Source organism: Dasypus novemcinctus, chromosome 6, assembly GCF_030445035.2.
Source record: "Dasypus novemcinctus isolate mDasNov1 chromosome 6, mDasNov1.1.hap2, whole genome shotgun sequence".
Classification (NCBI taxonomy): Eukaryota; Metazoa; Chordata; class Mammalia; order Cingulata; family Dasypodidae; genus Dasypus; species Dasypus novemcinctus.
This window is the reverse complement of record NC_080678.1, coordinates 37,409,947-37,425,833: the sequence shown is the minus strand read 5'-3', so window position 1 is coordinate 37,425,833 and position 15,887 is coordinate 37,409,947. Positions and strand designations below refer to the sequence as shown.

At 39.9% G+C, this 15,887-nt stretch overlaps 1 protein-coding gene across 12 annotated transcripts in view; it reads right to left on the bottom strand.

Moving 5' to 3' along the window:
* Positions 1–12,956, bottom strand: part of GBF1 (golgi brefeldin A resistant guanine nucleotide exchange factor 1) — a 136,197-nt gene extending 123,241 nt beyond the window's left edge. For 10 of the 12 annotated variants that reach the window (XM_058298584.2, XM_058298586.2, XM_058298585.2 and 7 more), the window contains exon 1: positions 12,630–12,903. The gene's annotated coding sequence lies outside the window, so the exon portion shown is untranslated. Of the gene's footprint in view, positions 1–12,629 lie in introns of all 12 variants that reach the window. The other 2 variants (XM_012519781.4, XM_004478862.5) reach the window with 2 other exon arrangements.
* Between the last annotated feature and the right edge of the window lie 2,931 nt (positions 12,957–15,887).

The window sequence follows — 15,887 nt, the reverse complement described above, 5'->3', positions numbered from 1 at the left end:
CAAAATCTCTCCTGTGAAGGCTTCATGTATGCAGATAGATTTGTGATGCTAATTTTTTAAAGACAATATTTCAGATCCTCCCTTTGGTCCTTTTTTATCTACTCAATGAAATAATAGTGAAGGCTCAACTTAAATAAATAACCTTGGTTTGGAACTGAAGTCACAATATCAATTTATAGATCGCATGTGTTCTGCAAGTCAGCTCCAGAAAACCGGACAGTGACAAAGATACAATCTTTGAAAAATTTTGAACACTCATGTTTACTTGCTTATAGCAGAGACTCCCTAATAAGCAGACTGAAAGGCTGTTGCTTTTCTTTTTTTAAATATATACGTATATATTTTATCTCCCTCCTGCACACCCTGGTGTTTTGCTGTCTGTGTCCATTCACTGTGTAATCTTCTGTGTCTGTTTCTTTTTGTCTTCTCTTCCTGTTTTCTCCTCTAGGCTTCACCAGGATTTGATCTTGGGGACCTCCAACGTGGGAGAAACATTCCCTGTCGCATGAGTCTCCTCAGTTCCTGGTTTCTGTTGCGTCTTGCCTTGACTCTCCCCTGCATCTCTCTTTTGTTGCGACATCATCCTGCTGCTTTGCTCACTGCGCAGGCCTGCCTTTACCAGGATGCCCCAGGGATCGAACCATATGGTAGATGGAAGCCCAATCACTTGAATCACATCAGCTTCCCAAGGCTGGATCTTTTTAAAGTTGCTCTGAAGTAAAGCTTAAACACTATTTTAATATTTTAAGTGTTCCCAACTGAACCACCATAGGATTCTCTTTGCTACCTAGAAGAGGACTTAGAAAAGACATTTAATTCTCTCCCCAGGTGAAAATATAAAAGAGAATTCTTCTTGGCATAAAGAAAACCCTATGACCATGTAAAATCAACCTTAACACTTTGTATTATTTAGAAATCCTCCTCAGAAAGAGAAAAAAGAGCAGAAATGGAAAAAAGAAGGGGACGTACAGTTACATAAATAATTAGATGAGGTTCAAGGAAATATAAAACAGTAAGGCTAACGAGAAGGAAAAAAGAAGGAATTCCAGAAATATTATTAAGTACCTACGATGCATAAAGCATCTTGCAAAGTGTTGAGGATACAAGGCAAATAAGACAAGGAAAGCTCTCACACAATTCCACTTCACCAAAAAAACTGCACAATAATATATACTCTATGTTACCATTTATGTAAAAACCAACCAATGCTACACATAATACTAGACCTTTGTTTAAAGAAATATGCAATATTTAACTTACTGTGAGATATAAAGAGTAATATAACAGCTAGTACCCAGGTTAAGAAAGATACAACTGAAGCCTCTGTGTGTCCCTCCAAATCAAATCCTCTTCTTCCTTTTATCTATATGTCCCACTAATTTAAATTTGATGTTTATTAAACCTTTATACTTCTTTAAACTTTTAGTTCATTGACAGGTGTCTTTAAACAATATAGTATTCTTTTGTATGTTTTTTTATATAGCTGGTATCATATTGAATATATTCTTCTGCACTTTGCCCTTTTCCCCTGCAATATAAAACATCCATGTTGTAAGTGTAGTTAACATATTTTTTAAGGGTATGTAGATATGCAAACACAGAATTAAATGTATTGGCAAATACACCCCAAACTTAGACCACAGTTATCTCTAGGGAAGGTACTGTGATTTCAGGGTAGAGTCAAAGGGTACTTTAGCCTTTTCTGCAATGTTTTAATTTTTCACAAGAGAAATATATTACTGTTCTATCAAGTTAATGAAAAATTAAAATGATAAAAAAGATATAATTTCTGCCCAGGATCTAAAAGAAAGGGAGACATAATCAACGACAGTAGAGAAAAAATGTACCCTGCAAGTATCTCCATTTGCATATTTTCCACAAGACAGGGCCCCCAGAAAGTAAGTATGAAGAGCACCACAATAAAAGGAAAAAGAACTAATACAAATTTTGTCCAGGACCACAATACCTCCCCAATCCACAAGGGAATCCAACACCAGACAAAGCAGAAGACTATCTGCTTTCCAAATGCTCTAGGTATACATTTCTAACAAAATGTTCTGAGGAGGAGAACCAAGAAATAGAAGAAAGATAAACTAAGAAATGATTTTAAAATATAAGAAACGATAAAATCTCTCCTAGTATCTCTACTTCCTTAAACCATTTAGGCAAGATGAATATGTTCTACATCATTGGATGGATTTGCAAGAAGCTGCTAACAGAAGCTGCTTTCAGAGAGAAATGGCTGATTAGGGAACTAGGGAACTGGGTAACTTCTTAGGGAAGAAGGTTAGGAAGATTTAATTCTCTCTATATATCCTTTTGTACCTTTTGAATTTAGTGCCACATACATATATTACCCATTACCTATTTTTAAATTTTAAATAACTGGTTTTTAAAAAATGAATAAGCTCTTGAGAAAAGCAGTTTCATTATCTTGATTTTTAACAAGGCTGCCAAATCCACTCAATTAGGAAAGAAGAGTCTCTTCAACAAATGGTGTTGGAAGAACTGGATATTCATATGCAAAAGAATGAAAGAAGACCCTATCTCACACCATATACAAAACTTAACTCAAAATGGAACAAAGACCTAAATATAAGAACCAGTACCATAAAGCTACTGGAAGAAAATGTTGGAACCATCTTCAAGATCTTGTGGTAGGAAATGGTTTCTTAGACTTTACACTCAAAGCACAAGCTACAAAACCAAAACTAAATAGGACATCATCAAAACTAAAAACTTTTGTACATCAAAGGACTTTATCACAAAATTGAAAACTCAATGGGAGAAAATATTTGGAAACCACATTTCTGATAAGGGTTCAATATCCAGAATATATAAAGAAATCCTACCACTCAACAACAAAAAGACAATCCAATTTTTTAAAATGGGCAAAAGACTTGAAAAGAAATTTCTCCAAGGAAGATTTACAAATGGCTAAAATGGACATGAAAAGATGTTAAACATCTTTAGCTATTAGGAAAATGCAAATTAAAACCACAATGAGGTACCATTTCACATTTAATGGTAGAATGGCCACCATTAAAAAAAAAACTCTTACACTAAAACAGTTTAAGTGTTAGACAGGATGAGGAGAAACAGAAACACTCATTCATTGCTGGTGGGAATATTAAATGGTGCAGCAACTGTGGAAGACAATTTGGCACTTCCCCAGAAAGGTAAGTACAGAATTACCATATGACCTGGCAATTCTACTACTAGGTATTTACCCCAAAGAACTGAAAGCAGGGACTTGAACAGACATTTGCACACTGATGTTCACAGCGGCATTATTCACAATTGACAAAAGATGGGAGCAACCCAATATCCTTCAACCAATAAATGGATGAACAATATGTTGTAAATATATAAAATGGAATATTATTCATCATTAAAAAGAATGACATTCTGGTTCATGGATGAACCTTGAGGACATTATGTTGAAAGAAATAAACCAGAAAACACAGAAGGACAAATGTATGAGCTCACTGATATGAAAAAATTAGAACACGTAAACTCAAAGAATTAGAATCTAGAATATAGGTTACCAAGTGCTTGGCAGGGGTAGGGAATGGGGAGCTAATGCCTTAATTTGTACAGAATTTCCATATGGGTTGATTATAAAGTTTTGGAATTGAATGGTGGCACAACATTGTGAGTATAATTAAGAGTCTAAATTATATATGTGAATGTGGTTAAAAAGGGAAATTTTTGGTTGTATGTATGTTAATAGAATAAAAATTAAAAGAACATAGGACTACATAACACAGTGAACCCTACTGTAAAAGATGGACTACAGTTAAGAGTACAGTTATCAAAATATTCTTTCATTAATTATTAACAAATGTACCACACTAATGTGAGGTGTTAATAATAAGGTAGTATACGGGGAAAAAATACACCCTAATATAAACTATGGACTATAGAGTTAACACTAAACTTATAATATTCTCTAATCAATTGTAATAAAGGTACCATACAAAAGCAAAGTGTTAACAATGGGGGGAGGGGTATATGGGAATGCTATATGTTTTACATAATTTTTCTGTAAACCCAAAATTTCTGTAATTAAAAAAAAAAAATTAAAGGAATATGCACTTTAGAAAAATAGTTGTGTTATCCCATGTGTAAATTATTAAAAGCAGTAAGCAAAGCTAATTAAAACATTTACTTCAATCAACATTACTTAGCACATGCTAAGGAAAATGTGGGTGACAATAATACAGAGCTGTCTCTACCCATCTACAAGGAATTCATAATCTAATTGGATGACATAAAATATATACATATGCACATAAACACATTTCCAATATATGAATGGTACAGTGTTACAGGAGTGAGGCAAAGAAAATTACTTCTGACAGAGGGCCCTGGAAAGGCAACTGAAGAACATACAAGATTCAAATAGTCAAAAATATAAGGAAGCAATGGCAAGAGTGAAGGCTCAGAAGTGAGAAAATTCTGGGAAGCGGACTTGGCTCAATGGATAGGGCATCCGCCTACCACATGGGAGGTCCGCGGTTCAAACCCCGGGCCTCCTTGACCCGTGTGGAGCTGGCCCATGAGCAGTGCTGATGCCGGCAAGGAGTGCCCTGCCACGCAGGGGTGTCCCCTGCATTGGAGAGCCCCACGCACAAGGAATGTGCCCCGTGAGGAGAGCCGCCCAGCGCAAAAGAAAGTGCAGCCTGCCCAAGAATGGCGCCACACACATGGAGAGCTAACACAACAAGATGACACAACAAAAAGAAACACAGATTCCCGGTGCCACTGATAAGGATAGAAGCGGTCACAACAGAAAACGCAGCGAATGGACACAGAGAGCAGACAACTGAGAGGGGGAGTGGTAAGGGGAGAGAAATAAATAAATAATAAATCTTAAAAAGAAAAGATGAAACATAGGGCTTTACAACACAGTGTACCCTATTACAGATGATGGACTAAAGTTACTAGTACAAGTATAAGAATATTCTTTCATGAAATATAACAAATGTAGGATACTAATACAAGGTGGTATATGGGGGAAATATATCTAATGTAAATAATGGACGATACTTTAATAATCTTTCATCATTGTAACAAAAATAACTACTGCTAAAAAAATAGCACAATTACAAAAAAGTGCTATCAATTGTAACAAATGTTTCACACCAATGCCAGGTGTTGGTGGTGGTAGACTGGAGTATGGGAATCCTGTATTTTATGCATGATTGCTTTTCAAACTCACAACTTTTCTAATAAAATTTAAAAAAAGAAGTCCAGATGCACATGGATGAACCTTCAGGACATAATGCTAAGTGAGATAAGAAAGACACAAAAGGATAAATATTGTATGATGTCACTGATACAAAGTAATTATAAGCAAACTCACAGAGTTCAAACTAGAATATAAGTTACCAGGGGATGGACTGGGAGTCAAGAATGGGGAGCTGAGGTTTAATTTGTACAGAATTTCTATATAGTTTGATTGTAAAGGTTTAGAAATGGACTGTGGTGATGGTAGCACAATGTGAGTATAATTAACAGGACTGAATAATGTATGTGAATGTGGTTGGAAGAAGTTTTGGGTGGTTTATGTTTACTAGAATGAAAGTTAGAAGATAAAACATGGAACTGAATAATACAGTGAGCCCTGTTGTAAATGATGGACTGAGACTAATAGCACAAGTCTAAGAATGTTCTTTCATGAATTATAACAAATGTATGACACTAATACAAAGTGTTAATAATATGGTGGTATATGAGGAAAAAACACAACTAATATAAACTATGGGCTATAGTTAATAGTACTATTTTATCAATTGTAACAAAGGTACCACACTAATGCAAAGTGTCAACAATGGGGGGGTATATAGGAACTTTGCATTTTTTATATGAGTTTGTTAAAACTGCAACTTCTCTAAAATAATAATAATAATTTTGAAAAACCAGTATGCTAAGTAAAAGAAACCAGATACAAATGGCATGATTCCATTTACATAAAATGTAAACATAAATAAATCAACAGAGAAAGAAATAGATTAGTGGTTATGTAGGGTTGAGGAAGGTTAGATGGATTGAGAGGTAACTGCTAAGGGGTATTTAGTTTTCTTTTTGGAGTAATGAAAATGTTCTAAAATTGACTGTGGTGATGAATGCACAACTCTGTGAATTATCCAAAAACCAATGATTACATACTTTGGATGGATTGTATGATATGTGAATATATCTCAATAAAACTGCTTAAAAAAAAAAAGGCTGCAAAACCTCAGATGAGTAGGTAGAGGAGAACTTGTACGAGAAATAACAAGAGAAGGAACAACCAAATAAATACCAACTAATACTCCTAGCCAAATAAGACAATGGTCTGGAGACTTCATGCACTCTACATCCTTTGAAGGCACTGTAACTGTCTGTGTAACACTGAGTTTATTTCATTCCCCTGGAGCTTTGTGGTATGTGAGTTACCTTAATAGGATCCAAAGAGAGTGAGTCACTATATCAACTAGCAACTTGTTCTAAATCCAAACTAAAGCAAAAAAAAAAAAAGAAACAATTAATTGGATCCTTATTTTATGGAATACCAAAAAGTTTATTAAATCAAAGACTTAGATGGGAAAAGCAAAACTTTAAAACTTTTAGAAAATATGATATGAGAATATTTTTATATCCTCAGAATAGTGGAGAAGTTCCTGAACAAGAAACAAGAAGTATAAAACAAAAAATAAAAAGATTGATAAATTCGATCATGTTAAAATTAAAGATACCTGTTCAAAGGACCATAAAATACAGGGAAAAGATAAGTCACAAGCTCAGAGAAAATATCTCTAATAAAACATATAACTAATAAAGGAGCAATATCCAGAATATAAGATAATTCCTACAATTCTATGAGAAATAGACATATAATGCCCCCTTCCCAAATTGGCAAGAGATATGAATAGGCATTTCACAGAAGAGAAAATACAAGTGGCAAATAAATATATGAGATGATAACTAGCTTCATTAATAATCAGGAAAACCACAAAATAAGATTCTAATGAGATACCATTTTACAACCCCAAAATAGCAAATTTTTAAAAATCTGACAATACTAATTAGCTGGTAAATATGTAGACCAAGTGACTGGTGAGTATCTAAAATGATACAACCAGTTTGAATAACAATTTGGCTTTATCTTGCAAAGTTGAAGAACATCATACTCTATATCCCAGCAATTCTACTTCTAGGACTATAGCTCAGAGAAAACTAACAAGAAATTTGGAATAGCAAGGGAAGGTAGATTAGTATGTCAGGGCACACATGCAGCCTCAGTTTTAGTGACATTGTTTTGTAAGCTGGGTGGAGAACACTGGTGCCCCATATATATGTACTCTTTGTATGTATAAAATAAACCACCCAATGTTCCTTCTTTTAAAGTCATGCTGCCTCTTTGCCTTTGCACATGCTGTTCCCTTTCAACGCTTTTTCCCAATCTTGCCTACCTGATTACATCTTACTCATTCTATCAAAAGTCAATGGGGGGGGCGGGGCATGTGGAAACCTCTTATATTTTTTAATGTAACATTTTTTGTGACCTATGTATCTTCAAAAAATACAATAAAAAAATTCATTTTTTTAAAAAAGTCAATGAGGGAGTCAGAATTGTACAATTGTTATAAGAACAGGCTTCAGGCTAATGTCAGACCTTGGCTTCAGTTCTTTTACTGTGATTTCAGTCAAATTTCTTAGCCTCTCTGAGCCTGAGTTTACAGTTCTCCATTGTAAAATGGAGATAATAATACCTCCTCATAAGTTTGTTTTAAGGCCTAACTAAGAAGCCTGTAAAGCACCTCCCACAGTACCTGGCACATTAAGACCTAATATATGTTAGCTGTGATAATGCCTGCTTTGTGAGGTCTTCCTTAGCTAACCTACTCCCCCAACCTCAGAAAGTGTTAGTACTCCTTTTCTGTCACCCCATTAACATTTGGTACAAAACTTTTTTTTAATATTTATTTTATTTCTCTCCCCTTCCTCCCGTTATCTGTTCTGTATTCATTCACTGTGTGTTCTTCTGTGTCCGCTTGCATTCTTGTCATGAAGCACGGGGACACTGTTGCTTTTTTTGTTGCATCATCTTGCTGCATCAGCTCTCCGTGTGTGCTGTGCCACTCCTGGGTGGGCTGCACTTTTTTCACATGGGGCGGCTCTCCTTGCGGGGTGCACTCCTTGTGTGCGGGGTACCCCTATGTGGGGGGACACCCTGCATGGCACAGCACTCCTTGTGTACAACAGGACTGCACGTGGGCCAGCTCACCACATGGGTCAGGAAGCCCTGGGTATGGAACTCTGGAACCTCTATACGGTAAGCAAACACTCTATCAGTTGAGCCACAACTGCTTCCCATAAAACTCTCTTTAAACAGATCTTACACTGATTTATAGTTATTTAGTCTCTCTTTCTTAGAAGTTTATGAGTATCTCAAGAGAAGAGACCATGATTTATTCACCTTTTTATCCCCAATGCCTGACACATAGTAAGAGAGTAAGAAAAGGGGGAAAAAAGGGCAGTACTGAATGAACAAATGAATGAATAAACTAGCATCAAGACTGCCTCTTCAATAGTGGTGCAGCTCACATCTATCTCTGTGAGAACAATTACTTCACAGATGATGATTCTGAACCAGGCAGGCAAACCTTTCTGTATCCCATTTTTGTTTTTTTACCATGAGTTACAAACCTTCCATCAGACCACTCTTTAGACATAAAGAGCCCACATATGCCCATCAGCCAAATCATAGTGCTTTCATTTTCACATCTGACTTCCTGATGTCTCCTCCTACATGCTATGTACATGTTCATATTTCTTCTGTAAAACATGTACTTCTTTATGTAATTGCCATTTTTTCATATATAGCAATAGATCTTATTTTCTCTACTTCTAAAAAGCTGTGATTAGTATACCATTGCTTAAGGGTTTTTTCTCCTTATCACTTTTAAAAGTTGTCCTTATCCAATGAGAAATTAGGCTCTCCAAATAAAAGACTTGTTTTTTTTTTTGTTTGTTTTTGTTTTGCATTTATTTTCATAGTGCCTTGGTGTCTAGCACAGAACTGTGCTAACCAGGAAAACACTGATAGGATTTCTGAGAGATAGTACATAGTACCAAGGACCTGAACGTCCCTCAACTAGTCATTCCAAGGCTTATTTTCACTCAATTCCTCAAATAATCCAGACAGGTGCTAAAAACAGAGTTTACAAGGTTTTCAGAGCTAGCTAAGGAACACAACATAGTTCTGCACTCTCAACAGAGAGGGACCAAAAATTATTGAACTAGTAAACAAGTTACTAGGCTCAAGCAATTTACTCAAAGGGAAGAGGTAAGAGAAAGTCAAACCAGGAAAAAAGGTGGTACCCTCACAGGGCACAACTAGGAAATCTTCCCAAACTTGATGATCAGGTGACCAATGTACTGCCAGCTCTGCTATGCCACCTCCTACCTCTCTGGAGATTCTGAGACTATCCCAAGAACCTGATGAAAGGTGACCACTGAGATATGTCCAAAGGTGTCCAAAGTTATCCAAATCTGACCTTCCTGCCAGGTTGGAGATGAAAAAGGAAAGCAAGGCTTTTTTCTCTCACTCATTTTTTAAACCACTTAGGGCACCCCAAAATATAAGGGAGAGAGCACAGTAGGGCAAAGAAAAAAGTTAGTCTATACGATTATAGAGAACTATAGGAATTATGTCTCATAAGGCCTGCCTATCTGTGTAATCAGGAGTCATCATCCAGTAGCCATTAGGCAGAACTCAATCCACAGATATATTGTTTGATCTATGAAAGATCTGAAAAAATTAACTAGATACAAACAGTTTAAAAATCTAGATTTCCTGCTTCTCCTAAAAAACAGGAGCCTAGTCATTCTGGTTCCATATTTTCAGACAGTAATACAGCTGAAGAAGTAGCAGCTGCCTCCCTTAAATAAGGGCATGGGTTTTCCAGCTCACAGGTCCCCACTACATCCTAGTATACAGTGCCACCTGGCCCATTTCACTCACTTCCATTACCTAACTAACACTCAGCGGCACCTGAGCTTGAAAGTCCGGGTTTATACAATGGCAACAAATCATTACTTCCATGAATACTTCCACTATTACTGGGACTCCAAATCAGCACCCTTCTATATTATATTTTCATTTAATTAAACAACTTCAGGTGAGCATATGAAATATGGGAAAAGAGGAACAATGGAAGCTACACAGCAGCCAATTACATTTACACAACTCCTCCAGCCTGAGAGTAGAATGAATCTCCCCTTCTACCGTCACCTTAATTACTCCAATAGAAGAATCATTGTAACCAATCACACTGAACCACAGGGAAAGAGCATGTGATCAATACAAAGGCTAGGATGATAATTCCAGTGAATACTCTATAAATACAGTAAGTCTCCTCAAGAGCGGGAGCCGTGTCTTCCTCTTCTTCAGCTGCCCATAGTAGCCAGTCTAATCAATGAAGTTATTATCTAAATAAAAGTGGCAGTCATCCTGCCCTCTGGAACACAGGAAAGTGAAAGAGTAATGAAACTCTGAGAACTGTGAGCTGAAACTGGGATTGGTGCCCAGCTACTCAGGAGGAGATGTTTCTACATCCGAGTTCTTGTTGTGCCAGTGAACATCACTGTCAAGATTAGATGTACTGTCTGTCTACCGTCACCATTAAAAAGAAGCTCAAAAACAAGTCTTGAGGAAGGACAAATTTCCTGATTTGGGGGTGGGGTAAAGGAGTAAAGTTTTAAGTTAAAAAAGGGAAAACCTTTGATGCCTCTATAGCCACTCCCAAATTCAACAGAAAAGATGCTGAATTGGCCATATTATCTATCCAAAGACTAGACTGCCTATTATGCAAAGCAAATCAAGTCAACGGGGCAATTGCCCAGGTAACACAGAGCCATTAAACATGGGTACTTCTTGGGCTGGCTATGTCATGTCATTTGCCACTTTAACTACTTTTTTGGGAATTCTGCAACTTAGGTCACCAAGTTAAAATGCAAATTGTTTCCTGTACCATCTCTATCCCACTTATTTAAATCAATAAATGTAAACGTTAAACACTACCCCTCCTTTCCTCAACACACATACACATACACACACACACACTATTTCAGAAGAGCAGAAGGCAAAGAAGTGAGTTCAGTTACTCTAAGATCTTACCTTTACCTTCTAACATTAGGAGATTTTGATCCTTCTTGTACAAAAGTGCACAGTGTTCCTGACTGCCAGGGTCAGAACTGAGCCACAAGTCCTCATCACATACTAAAATTAATCCCAGTACAGATAACATTTACTGAGTGTTCTCTACATACTGAGACATGTTAGGTTGATTCTGCTTTTAACGCTACTACATGCCCTAGCTAGGCCACTACATATACATACTACTGCTTTGATGAAGTGCATAAACGTAGATTAGCAGAGTGATCCCAAAACAGACGTTTCCATTTGTTTCCTCCACTGGGCCTAGGAGTGCCTTGTGTATCTAAATTCTTTAAAGACATACAAGTTTCTATGTATGTATGAATTTAAAAGTACTATCTACACGTGTAAAAGCATTCTTTACCCTTGGATTTGTTTGTTTGTTTTTTACAACTTTATAACACAGGAGTTTATCAAGGGTTATCATAGTGCCATAGACTGTGGTCTGTGGTCTCTGGGGTTATGTTCCATCATAACCTCTGCTGCCCTGACACTAACACTCTACCACTTTTAAACTGGCTGAACATCTCTCATGACTCTTTTTACCCACTGAAAATAATAACATAAAATAAAAACATTACTAGATTTTGCCAGTATTCAAAGCCCTCTCTGCTCTCCAGGCAAATAAGTCATATAGAGTGGCTTCCTTTTATGAAACCCTACCTCCTCAGAACAACGGTGGGGGAGGGGAGGAGAAGGGGAGGGAATGGGGGGTGTAGGAGCTGGGGCAGGAATCACAAGCAAATAAACAATAATACACCAGAATTGTATAGGAAGAAATGGGCTCAGAATAAGTCTAGTGTTTACCTCCAGACCCAGATGGGCAGTTGAGCTCTGCCCTATAAGAGGAATGCCTGCCTACTCATATCCCAGGATCCCCAAGCTGCTGGCCTCAACCCTTTCACAGCTCTTCTCACTACCTGAGTTTAGGTTGCACTGGTTAATCATGCAATATTAATGAGGCAGTTCAGTTGTATTAATGAGGCAGTCACACAGAACTGGACGCTGAATTCTCATATCCAAGCTCTAAAAACCAATCCTTAAAAGTAGATGCAATGGCTTCTTATATTTGTTTTCACCTTTTTGAGGACTGGGCTCTTTAGGATGCAGAAAGGTCCGGAAGAGAGGAGCTGACGGCTATGTTAAACTTGGGAACACAGAAAGAGAAGGATTCGGGAACCCTCAAGGGCTCAGATGTCAGAACTGAAATCGGCTCTCCAGCTGCAGAGACCTGACCTTTGCCCCCTGCACGCCTCCAAGTTCCCTCCCACAACAACCCCTCCCTCTTCTTACTCCTGCTCCCCGGAGTCCTAAAGCCACCACAGGATCGCCCAATTTAAGAGTCTTCCCCTCTTACTCCCTATCCCGATATCAGGGCGGCCTTCACGACGCTGGAACTCTAGGAACAGACTTCACTTACCTGTCAGCGGATCCAAAATGGCGGTGCCTAGTCCCAGGACCGGCAGCCGCTGTTCATGTCCAGTCTGGGCTCCGTAGGCGTCTCCGAGCGTCTCTCCCGGCTCTGATAGCAAATGGGAGAAGGGCAAGGGCCCAGTTCCTGGAAGTTGAGGCCGAAGTCAGGGTGGGACCGCAAAGCCGGCCGGGTGAGTCGGCCGGGACCGGCGGTGGAGCCGGCTGCTTTCCTGTCAGCTCACTGACGTGGTAACTAGCCTCAGTCTAGCCCGCTGCCTAGTAACTGCCCGAGCCCTGGCGCGCACAGCCAATCATCGCTTTGTGCCATGAAAAATGGCATTCCTGCTATCCAATCCAAGAAAGGAAACCGGCTTCAGGAGGCGAGTAGTACCTAAGGAGGAGAGATTACAAAGGAAAGAAGAGGGTAGGGGGATAACCAACGAATACGAGGACTCTCTCTCTCTGAGTGACAGTTAGTAAAGCCAAAGGAAAATGAGGAAAGTGCTGGGCGGTTGGAGAGGTGGAGTTAGGTCAAGGTCGGTTGCAGTGAGCGGCTTGGCCGTGGCTGCTGGGCATTATGGGGAGAAAGGCTACGATTTGCTGGAAAGGGGGCGGGGTCCCTTTTGAGAGCAAGAGCGGGCGTCCCTATCCCCTTGGCCCACACCCAATCAGCGACCTGGGCCCAAGACTATATCGCTTCAGGGATCACTCTCTTTTGAGGCAGCTCCGCGGTTTGTCCATCCTAAAACCAGTCCAACGATCTATTCCCTCAGCCTTCCCGTCTGCCTGTCCCCTGTTTGGCTTCTCATATGTCTCTTTCACAGCCCAACTCTATTTCTGCATCTTCTGTTCCATTCCTATCATCCCGGAATAGAAAATTTTAAAATGACAGCTGGCAGAAACCTTGGATATCTAATTCAAGTTCCTTCATTTTACAGAGCAGGAAACTGAGGTCCACGTGGAAAGATGGCCCCACGTTCGCATAGTTAATTGCAGAGGAGAGAGACAAACCCAGGTGTCCTGACCCCCAGTCCAGCTCTCTTTTTCACTGCCCCTCACTGCCTCCTTTGCCTTAGTAACATCAGGCTGTGACTCCCAGCTCTGCCCCTCTCACCAAGTCTCAGACCCCCTTGCGTAAAAAAAAAAAAAAAAATACAAGGCAATCAGGGAAGCAGACTTGGTCCAATGGATAGGGCGCCCGCCTACCACATGGGAGGTCTGCGGCTCAAACCCCAGGCCTCCTTGACCCCTGTGGAGCTGGTCCATGCACAGTGCTGATGCGCACAAGAAGTGCCGTGCCACACAGGGGTGTCCCCCGCATAGGGGAGCCCCACGCGCAAGGAGTGTGCCCCGTAAGGAGAGCCATCCAGTGCGAAAGAAAGCTCAGCCTGCCCAAGAGTACAACAAGATGATGCAACAAAAAGAAACACAGATTCCCAGTGCCGCTGTTAAGGATAGAAGCCGTCACAGAAGAATACACAGTGAACAGACACAAAGCGAATGGACACAAAGAGCAGACAACTGGGGGGGGGGGGGGGGGGGCGGGGGGTAAGGGGAGAGAAATAAATAAAAAATAAATCTTAAAAAAAAAGACAATCACACAGGTTAGTTCAAGTCACCAAGGATTGGAAACTGGATGCTTTCCTTTTTGGATTAGAAATGCTAAGAGGCCTGAGGGCTGGATGCCACCCCAATCTTCACTTTCCAGTCTCTAGCTGCCTCCTCCCCTGGCAAGAGATGACAGAGGATGCTAAGATATTTAAAATTATCTAGAAGTGAGAGTGTGCAGAAAAAGGACAAGAGGATGGGTTTTCTCCTTGCAGACTGCTGGAATGGAATCCAAGTGCCTGGAGAGGTTGCTTGGAAGCAGTGAAGAAATATACCAACTCTCTCCCCACTTCCTCCCATCTATGGATCTATGGATGGTCACTCAAGTTCAGGGAACCTCCATACTTCATCCTGTGGTAATGTGGTCTCAAGATAACCCATCAAGGGAGCTGATGTGACTCAGTGGCTGAGTGTCAGTCTCCCACATAGGGTCTGGGTTCAACCCCAGTCCTGGTACTTCAAAACAAACAAACAAAAGATTACCCATCAAGGAACCATCCACGTGCCAAGATTCTCTAATTTGAAGAACCCATCAGACCTGATATTAGCTCTAAAGAATACTCAACAGCTCTTTGCGCCTGTACGCTGGGCTCCTGGTCTCTGGGCTCAGTTAGGGATCTTGTGTCTTTTACCCAAAGGGAGTCAGGGGAAGAGAATACTGCTACCACAGCACCTCTTTCCACACAGCGTCTGAGGCATTTTCCTCTTTATTTGAAGGGTGGGAGCTGGCATCCTGGACCTGTCTCTGATTGCAAGGTTCTAGGTAGCCAACTGGAAAATCTTTTATGAAGGCAAAACTCCTTACTCCTCCATCTCCACTTGCATGTACCTCCGGAAACTCATCACCCTTGCCTAAAAGCATTATGTGTGATTGTGGGTTAGAGATGGAGAGGAGAGAGAAGACAATTCCCTAGTTAGTCCCTCCTACCCACCAACCATTATCTTACTAGGCAGAACATCTCCCTTTTAGATTTCAGTGTCATATTTATTGAGTTTCTACATTATGGGGTAAAATGTGTTTCTATACAATGAAAAAGACATGGTGCTTAATCTCCTAAATCTTAGCCTAGTAGGAGAAAACACATAAGTTTATCCCTCTAATATGGTGGGTGGGCAAAAGAGGGTATAGGATATGCACAAGGAAGGTCACAGGAGCAAAAGCTTAGACATCTAACCAACCTGGGAGCTCAGAAAAAGCTTCCCAGGGAAAATGAGGCCTGAGAGGAGCTTAAGAGGATAAGTAGGAGATGACAAGATAAAGAATGGTGGGAAATATGTTACTGCCAGAGGAAAGGCTAATGGTATGCAGGCAACTAACTACTAGGAGACTGAAGATGATGGCAGGGTCAGGACCTGAAGGACTTGTATGCCAGCTTAGGGAGTTTAGCCTTTATCCCAAGGGGTTTTAAGCAGAGACATGACTGGTCAGATTGGTCTTATGGGGCTACTGTGGGCCATGGCTCAGGGTGCAGTGTGACTTCAAATGTTCCTTGGGATGTCTATCTTCTTCCTTGCAACTCCCTAACCAGCAAGCACCTACGTCACCCATTGCCCACGTGTCTAAACCTGGCAACACCAGAGGACGCTTACCCTACTGAGGCTGGGAAAGCAGAGCCTGGGCAAACCACAGATGCTCACAGCCTTTTCTGAGAAGCAC